Source organism: Trichosurus vulpecula, chromosome 2 (assembly GCF_011100635.1).
Source record: "Trichosurus vulpecula isolate mTriVul1 chromosome 2, mTriVul1.pri, whole genome shotgun sequence".
Taxonomy (NCBI): domain Eukaryota; kingdom Metazoa; phylum Chordata; class Mammalia; order Diprotodontia; family Phalangeridae; genus Trichosurus; species Trichosurus vulpecula.
The window spans coordinates 370,706,197-370,715,846 of record NC_050574.1 but is presented as its reverse complement, the minus strand read 5'-3'; the positions used below and the strand labels follow the sequence as shown (position 1 = coordinate 370,715,846).

General features: G+C 36.8%; 1 pseudogene; it reads right to left on the bottom strand.

Moving 5' to 3' along the window:
• Window positions 1-5,058: 5,058 nt before the first annotated feature.
• On the bottom strand, window positions 5,059-5,711 carry LOC118840073 (annotated as a pseudogene).
• Window positions 5,712-9,650: the final 3,939 nt, after the last annotated feature.

Genomic DNA, 9,650 nt, shown 5'->3' with positions numbered 1-9,650 from the left:
CTCTCTTTTATGTCTTTTCCAGGTTAATTTTTTTTTCCAGTGAAATATTTCACATCTTCTATTTATTCTTGATGTCTCATGGAGTCATTAGCTTCCACTTCCCAATTCTAATTTTAAGGAATTATTTTGTTTAGTGAGCTTTTGTACCTCTTTTTCCATTTGGCCAATTCTTCAGTGAATTTTTGTACATATTTTTCAATTTTTTTGCTTATTTTACCAAGCTGTTGAATATTTTTTCAGTATTCTTTACCATAACTCTCATTTCTTTTCCAAATATTTCTTCTACCACTCTTATTTGATTTTTAAAATCCTTTTTTACTTTTTCCAGAAGTTCTTTTTGGATCTGAGACCAATTCATTTATCAATTTGAGGCCTTGCATTTCAGGCATTTTGATGTTGTCTTTTTCTAAGTTTGTATTTTGATGTTTCCTGTCACGATAATAACTTTTTATGAGCAAGGTTGGGTTTTTTCTCATTTCCAGCCCATTTCATGACTTAAAGTTCAGCCTTGCTCCTGGGATACCAGGGGCACCGTGCCAAGCTTCTTGTAAAGGGGCAGGGCCAGAGCCCTGGCCCCTGGCCTGATGTATCAGGCCCTCTGGGCCTGGTGTTTCAACTGTTGCTCTGACACTACCGGGCCTGCTTGTGCCTCCTATACTGGGCTACAGGGCCTACTTTGCTGGGGGCTTGGGGCCTCCCAGCTGGATGACTTTGCTGCTGGCCTGGTATGGCCTTGAGGCCTTGGGGCCTCAGTTGCTTTTCTGTGCTGGGGCCAGGGTCCCCCAGCTGGCTTGCCTGGACATTGCCTGAGCTGGCTTGTACTCCCCTCTTTATCAAAGTGAGATAGACCTTTTCTGCAGTCCTAAGTAGTCTTGGGCTGGAAAATTGTTGCATCTTGTCCTTTTTTGGGTTCTTCTACTTCAGCATTCATTTTTTTTTTGGAGGGGGGAAGGCAGGGCAATGGGGATCAAGTGACTACAGCTAGTACATGTGTCAAGTATCTGAGGCCAGATTTGAACTCAGGTCCTCCTGATTCCAGGGCCAGTGGTCTATTCAGCATTCATTTTGAGGCACTATTTAACATTTTTGGAGGGGAATTTGGGAGAGCTCAGGCAAGTAATCCCTGCCTTTTCTCCTCCATCTTGGCTCTGCCCACTTTCCCCATTTTTCAAATGAGGAAATTTAGAGTCAGAGAGGATAAACTATTTGGGCAGGATCATTTGGCTAGGGCTTGAACTCAGGAAGCATAAAATATGATTGGACAAGTAGGTTGAAGTCAGATTGTGAAGGATCTTAAGTATCAGGTTAAGGAATTTGTATTTTGTTATATAGGTACTGGGTGCCACAGAGAGTTTCTGAGTAAGGTCATGAGATGGGAAGATGTGTGCATTAGGAAGCTTGCTTTGGAAATTGTGCAAAAGATGGAATAGCAGAAGAGTTTATATGGCTCAATCCGTAAGTGAAATATTAATTTTCTTCTAGTGCTAGGCTAGTGTGTCCTTATTTTCATTAGTGCCATTTCTTTTGTTCTTGATAATTCCCTTTTTGGAGTTCCAGTAGTCAATTTACTCAAGAAATCAATGTTTCCATGAAACCAGCATGAGAATATGAAAATCTTTGTCCCCCGCAGAATTGGATCACAGTTCTGAATGTCTAAATTCAACTTACCCATCTATGGAACCACACAAGTTTCCTTAAAATCAGCTCTCCTTTCTTAGTATGGTGTCTGTCCTTGGCAAGGGGATCTAGGAGAGTAAAAAGGTAACAATTGTGGGTTTAAACACAACTAAAATAGAGAAATCAAGTTGTATTCCCTAGGGATAATTCAAGGCAGAAAACTGAAAGCCAAACTCATAGAACAAACTGCAGTGATTCAGTTTCTCAAGTCTGTGGTACTCACCTGAAAACATTCCCTTTCTCTTATTGTCTGTGCAAAAATGTACAATATTTGGGCCACAGGCTGTTATTGGAACCTCCCATGCCACAGGTGACTTTGTGAATATCTTTACAACTTTGAGTTAAATGCACATTGAAAAATGACTTTGTCCTGTCAGGCCTCATTATGTTTTATTTACCAAACAAAATCATTATTCAGAAATTTGGTATTGCTTTGCTAAAGTGGGTATCTATTTAATGTCCCTAAACCAATTCTTCCTTCTAATATGGTAATCTGTTCTCTGTATTTAATTATCTGTGAGGTGAAAGGTTGCTGGGCAGTGTCATTCAGCAATAGCCCAATGGAAAATTGTAAGTACTTTCACTCCAGGTCTGCTGTCTTTTCAGATCAATCTTTCTGCTAATGACAACCAATACTTTCATGTGTGATTACAGGCTAGCTCCATCTTTTCAAGAACCGAGACTCTTTGGAATCATATGTATTGATCTTTTTAATAGAAGTCAGGAAAAATAAAATTATACTGGCTTCCTGTGGCAAAACTATGATAAATGGGAACTTAGAAACTTATGGAAGAAATTTTTCTGCCCTGGATTTTTTTAATCACTAAACTGAATGTTTTTTAAAAATAATATTTGCTTCCCTTTATGTACATTTGCAGCAAAGTCAAAATTGTTTATATATTGTTTTATATAACCACATCTAAGCAAAGGTATGTCAGAGTTCCCATACCTACTAGTGTTCTAGGTACAATTTCAGAATAGGAAGCAAGGATCTGTCCTCTTGGGGCTCTGGTTTCCTTTAGACTTGGTATTCTTTGGCATATATAGCTAACTCTGGTTAGGTTTTGGTACTCCAGATTTTGTGAGATACTTGTTCCTTTTCCTTTTGTTCTCTTTGCCAAGCTTTGAATTTTATTTAGTTGCCAATTGTTACATGTGCTTGGCTAGAAACATAAAAATAGTCTTTTTTTAAACTACATTTTTCCCTCTGTAGCTTGTAAGTATTGTCTATTTCCCCTGGAATTTTCTTCTCCATTGACAATGAAATGTATAAATTACATATAAATTGTATATGGGAGTGGGGGAAGTGCTCCCTAGGGGAATCTGGGGTGTGTGTGTGTGTGTGTGTGTGTGTGTGTGTGTATGAGAGAGAGCGGGGGGGGGGGGAGACAGAAAGAGAGAGAGGCAGAGAGATAGAGAGAGACAGAGAGACGGTGAGAGAGAGACAGAGAGAGAGAGAGAGAGAGAGAGAGAGACAGAGAGAGAGAGAGAGAGAGAGACAGAGAGACAGAGAGAGACAGAGAGAGAGACAGTGTCACAGAGAGAGGGATTTACAGTTGTCTTGTACTTTCTGCCTTATCACTTCTGCTCAGGAGTTCTGGGGAAAATCTCTTTAGGTTTAGATAAGATTCATTTCCTAGGTTTTCTCTAAGATGGATAAAAAAGTAGATATCAAATATAGGGCAGCTATTCATTTCCTAAACCTCAAATGAAATGCTTAAAATATAAAAAGACTCATAAACTCTGAAATAGCTTTAAAGACCTTTATGTTAAGAATGTGACTTAGAATTTACACTTTCAGAACACAATTGTGCTAATTAATACCTTTACTGAGAATTATCAGAGGATACAGGAATCAAACATACTTGATGAAAAATCAGACCTACTTGAGGTTGTAGCCAGTGAACAATCTTCCCTTGCCTTTCTCTGTGCACTGCCCCTGCTCTATTTTATATTCTTGTTTTTCCTTCACTTTATTTTTGTTTCCCTGCTCCCGTCTACCCAAACTGTTACTACATCTGCCACTTGGGCTACGTGCCTCATACTTATGTACAGCAATCTGATCTCCTGGCAAGGAAGACTCAGGCTTGAAACTTCTTTGCGTTGGTCACCTTTTTTTTTTCTCACCAGCAATATTTATTCAACAAATATTTATTGAGCACCTACAATGTGGTAAAAACATTAAGCTTGTATAATACTTTACAAAGAGTATGTCCATACGTTATTGAACACGTATGTGAAGTGGCACAGTACGATTCGTGGTCAAAAGACTCAGGTTTGAGTCCTGGCTCTCCTACTTACTACCTGTGAGACCTTGGGCAACTCACTTCCCTGCTCTGAGCCTCAGTTTTCTCATCTGTAAAATGATGAGGTTAGACTAGAAAATCTCTATGATCCCCTCCAGCTCTAAAACCTACAATCCTATATTAATTTATTTAATTTTTGCAACAACTGTAAGATAGGTAAGTAAGCTATGATTACCACTATGTTACAGACAAGATGACTAAGGCCCAGATAAAATGACTAATCCAAGGTCACCCAGCTAGTCAGTTGGCAGACACAGACCTAGGGTCCAGGTCTTCTGGCACCCAATCTAATGCATTTTCTACCATACCGTCACTGTCCATGACACAACGTCATTGGAAAATTTTGGTTTTTAGTGGAGCTTTTAGGTTGAAGGAAATGCTATTAAATTATATCCTTTTGAAAAACATTTATTGAGCATAAACACATTTAAGTGTTAGGATATAATTTCATTAATGATTATAACTCAGCTGTAATACTGAAGAAACCTTAGGATTAAACATTTATCTAGCTTTAAGACAAAAAGCATAAGAAGAAAACCAATTTAAATATTGAAGACAGTGATGACTCACTGACATGGAGACACAACAAAACAATCTCGATTAATGACATTTCAAATTAGTGTCTTTCACAATGGTATGTATATTTGAACTATTTTTAGAATAACAAGAATGGTCCAAAATAGTTTAATAATCTTGTTAAGGAAGTAGGTCTTATAAATATATTACTTCTTTTATCAAGCTATCAGGAATTAAATAATTTAGAAAAATTACATATCCTTGGTTTTAATTACTTCAGAAATAAAATGTAAATAAATGAAAACAGGAGTCCAACACAACTATCAATATTTTATAAGTTTTTCTTTTGTAAAATGGAAGGAATTTTAAAATCTTATATAAAGAAAGTGCCTATTAAATGAATCAATCCTCTAAATGAAAAAAGAATAGTATACCAAACTTTTTCAGGGAAGGGAACAAGGATATGCAAATTGATTATGGTGACATTGGAAAAGCAAAATATTTCCCAGTTTTCCATAAATTGTGTTTATTATACATAGCATACTGTTAAAAGATAGCTCTATGTAGCTGGAATCTGTGGCACTCCAAATTCATTCACAAGTACACCATCCTTGTTTTTTGCATCCCTGGGAACACCTTCAGGAATCGCTGGTGCAAATGCTGCTTCATCTAAGTAAGAGCTGTCTTCATCAGCTAAGAGCTCATCACCAAGTCCATCCAATTCTGCCTCTAGGTCTCCTTCATCAATCTCTGGGGTTCCATAACTCCAGCTCAGTGCCTCTTGGATTTCATTTGCATCTTCCATCATGTCTTCCAATTGGTCTTGTATATCCTCAATTTGATCACTTTTGACTTGCTTGTATGCTTTCTTCATTTCTTTTACACCTAATTTCACAGCACCCACCATTGTTTAGGTGTCTTTCAGTGGTTGGATAGTATAATTTGTTTTTTCCATATTAAAAGACTGTTGTGAAATATTGTCCCGTTGTTGTTCATACATTTGCTTCTGCTTTAACACTCTCAAGGTGTTCTGTTTTACCATATTCTTTGCAGGTCCTTGTCTCATCTTTTTCACCTGATCTTTACCAGCTCTGAATCAAGTCTAGAAATCTTCTTGCAAATTGATTCTCCTGGGCTATCAACTGTGCTGATGCAGTCTGTTAAGCTGGGTGGCGGCGCCTTGGGCTTTGCTTTGCAGAAGAATCGGTTCATTTCTTTTCAGCTACTGAGGGTCTCAGCTTTTGGAAACAGAATTCTTAGCAAAACCGGAAGTGAAACTACCACACTTCTATTGGTCATCTTCTTTAAGAAAGATGGACTAGTAGTCACTCTTCCCAAAATACAATCAACACTGACCGAGGACTTAGAATTTTTCGTTTTCTCAAACTCACAAGGTCATGTCCAAGCTTGGACAATCTCCTTTGAAATTGATGTTCAGTCACCTACAATCAGACAAAGAAAGGCAAATTAGAAGAGGAAACCAAAAGCCTAAGCTCAAATGATGCTCTCCCCTCCTTCCCCAGGTGCCATATGGGAGGAAAAGTCAATGTGCTCCAGCAGTCTCTAGATAGGTTTGAACAGTTCTAAGATGATCTGCAGTCAGGAAGAAAGAGAAAGAAGTTGCGTGAAAGCTTGTTATTCCCTTGTAAATGTCCACTGAGTCAGTGGCTTTTCCTGTTCAGTGACTAGTAAGGGACATATTTTGTCATCCCAAAGTGCCTGAATCTTTTAGTTCTGTTAATTCTGTGCATTCCTGAAATGAACCAATTGATAGTTGATTGAGGAAATCTCAAGCATCCTCCTTGAATGTTAGTCCAAAGAACTGGCAAATTAAAGACAAAACCCACATTTTCAGGCAGTATGACCAAGAGCAGTACTTTTTTGATTGCATACTTCTATCAAGTAAAAAATTTTGAGCATGCACGTACAATACATGTGTATTAATTTATAAATCATAAACATATAGTACTAGTAATATATCACATATTATAAACATATAAAATAGAAATTTTAAAGGATAAAATGATGAAACAAAATATCATTTCATTACATTTTATTTCCTTTCTCAATGCTATAAAACTTTTTTTAAAAAAAAGCCAAGTGCTTTCACAAATACATAACTAATCTTACTTTGGAAAATCTTGATTTAAAACTATGATATAATGATTCAAAAGTCTGGTTTTAAGTTCAATTTATTTTGACACTTGATTTTAATACCTGAAATAGTTAAAATATCTCATAAGTATACAAAGATACATAGATATTAATGGAAGAATTGCATCATTAGCTGAGCTCACTAAATCATGACATACATTTTTCCATTTTGTCCATGAATTATTTTAATTGCAATTTGACTGGTTAATAGCCATCTTCCCTGATGTCAATCACTTGTTTTAGAAAATTAATTGGAAGTGTTCTATTTTAATATTTTTAACAAATATTTTCAAAATTCACTGAAACTCTTCACTTGGTAAACTTTCAAACAGGCTAGAAAATTGTGTACCTAAGTTAATTTTAAAATGCATTGCTATTTTTGAGACTTTGTATGATCATTACCTAATATGTTAAGGTACAAGGTATACTTAGGGTGAGGCTTACAATGAATAATAGTATAACTGTAATATTTTGGCTTTGTTCTTGACAAATCTGATGAGCTTGTCATTGTTTTTTCCACTCCACAATATGGCTAACAACTGGAACTTAGAAGCATCAACTCTGGTTTTTTTCTTGTTTGCTTGGACTCACATTATATTGCCTTTAATTCAGGGTTTCTTTGAAGGAATATTTTAAATCAACTTGTCCATTTTGTGAGTTAGTTGTGTAAAAAGTAAAGAATCTAATCCATAGATCCACTTAACAAGGCACATATGAACTGCTATAAATCAAAATATACTGAAAGCAAACAAGTGAGTGAAGGCATCACTGTCAACTCCTTTGAGTTGTGAGAGTCCTGCTTTTTCCCCAGGATACTTTTCGTACTGTATTTAATGTACAGATAGACACTTAATCCTTATGACCAGTTGGCATAAGGACTAAGTGTTTAACATTCAGTTAATCCATCCAGTTAATCCATATATTTAAGTTTAGTTTCTTTCTCATTTATTTACCTAAATTTATTAAAATAGCATTTATAATTTTCCCCCAAATGCATGCAAGCACTAGGTTATACCTTGCTCTTATCACTTCATATTAATTAGTAGCTCCCGATCTGCTATAAAGAAACCCCAAGGACCTGGAATGGAATGTGGATCTCAATATTGGAAGGTATTGGGTATGTAGATCATCACTCTAATTATTTAAATATGTCAGGTTAATAAAATTCTAGGGCAGAATGAATGATTGGAATGAGCCTCTTTAATTTATTATGTCTAACATTATCTGGAATATAAAGGTAGTCATGGTGCATTAACCACACTGAAACAGTTATTTGGAGGTAGGCTTACAAATATAGTATCTCTTCCTGAAAGATTGCCTATTCCTATACTTCCCCCTTTAAACAATCTATAAGTAGTAAGGCAACCACAATTCTTTTCTTTCTCTTTTGAACATCATGCTATCCAGTTAATCTTCAGTCTCTTCCTCTGTAACATTTTTAGATGTATTTAGTAGTTGCTCAGTATTGAGGATATTTTCTTCAGTGGCAGAGTTTTGTTAGGATATTTAATTCTTTGACCACCTTCTCATTTTTTTTTCTTAGATTTGGTGTCATGAGATATTTGAATAATTAGAACATTGTGACTTTTCTTTTATAGGAATATCTATGACAGCAGGTATAGTGCATTTAAGTGATACACTACTGGCTACAATTATGGCGCAATTTTCTGACAAGCCTCCAAGGATCATGGCATGTGGCACCTAGGTGGCTGGTAGTAACAGAAATCATAAAGGTCATCTCATTTGCAAGTAGACTGATTCAGCCCCCTTGGTTCCTGATGCTTGGTTCTCTGATTCTATTGCTACTGACTCTTGCTACTACCATCTCTTAACTCTTGACCTGACCTATGCAGTTGGGCTACTGCTCCACCTGATACATTTGTGCCTGATGCAATGTCTGCTATACACCTCTTAGAGAGAGGTGGGAAAAGAGAGAGGAAATTATAATTTACCCTGCTGCCACTGTTATAGAGTGGTCTCTTCCAGAAACAGCAACATGATGAATCTCCAAGGCTCTGATTTTTCTATATAAAAATATTTCTTAAATACTACCTACTATGTGTCAGACACTGTTTGTTGATGGGGAAACAAATACAATGAATGAAACAATTCCTACTCTCAAGAGCTTATATTCAAAAAAGAGGAGAAGATCAGGATGTGTGTATATTTTGCACACAAGTGTATATGTATATGCAGAATGAATATAAAGAGAATAAATATACATACAAGGGAGTGAAATATAAGATAGCTTAGGAAGTAGGTCACTAACAGTTAAGTGATTCAGGGAAAGCTTCATGAAGAAGGTAGTGCTAGAGCTGCATCTTTTTTTTCTTTTTTTTGTCTTTACTTATTTATTTATTTATTACATTTAGTTTTCAGCATTGATTTTCACAAGAGTTTGAATTACAAATTTTCTCCCCATTTCTACCCTCCCCCCCACTCCAAGATGGTGTATATTCTGGTTGCCCTGTTCCCCAGTCAGCCCTCCCTTCTGTCACCCCACTCCCCTTCCATCCCTTTTTCCCTTCCTTTCTTGTAGGGCAAGATAAATTTCTATGCCCCATGGCCTGTGTATCTTATTTTCTAGTTGCATGCAACAACTTTTCTTCTTGTTTTTGAACATCTGTTTTTAAAAACTTTGAGTTCCAAACTCTCTCCCCTCTTCCCTTCCCACCCACCCTCCCTAAGAAGTCAAGCAATTCAGCATAGGCCACATGTGTATCATTATGTATAACCCTTCCACAATACTCATGTTGTGAAAGACTAACTATATTTTGCTCCTTCCCAACCCACCTCCCTTTATTGAATTTTCTCTCTTGACCCTATCCCCTTTCGAAAGTATTTGTTTTTGATTACCTCCACTCCCATCTTCCCTCCCCTCCATCATCCCCCCCTTTTTTATCTTCTTCCCTCTTCTTTCCTGTGGGGTAAGACACCCAATTGAGTATGTATGGTATTCTCTCCTCAGGCCAAATCTGATGAGAGCAAGATTCACTC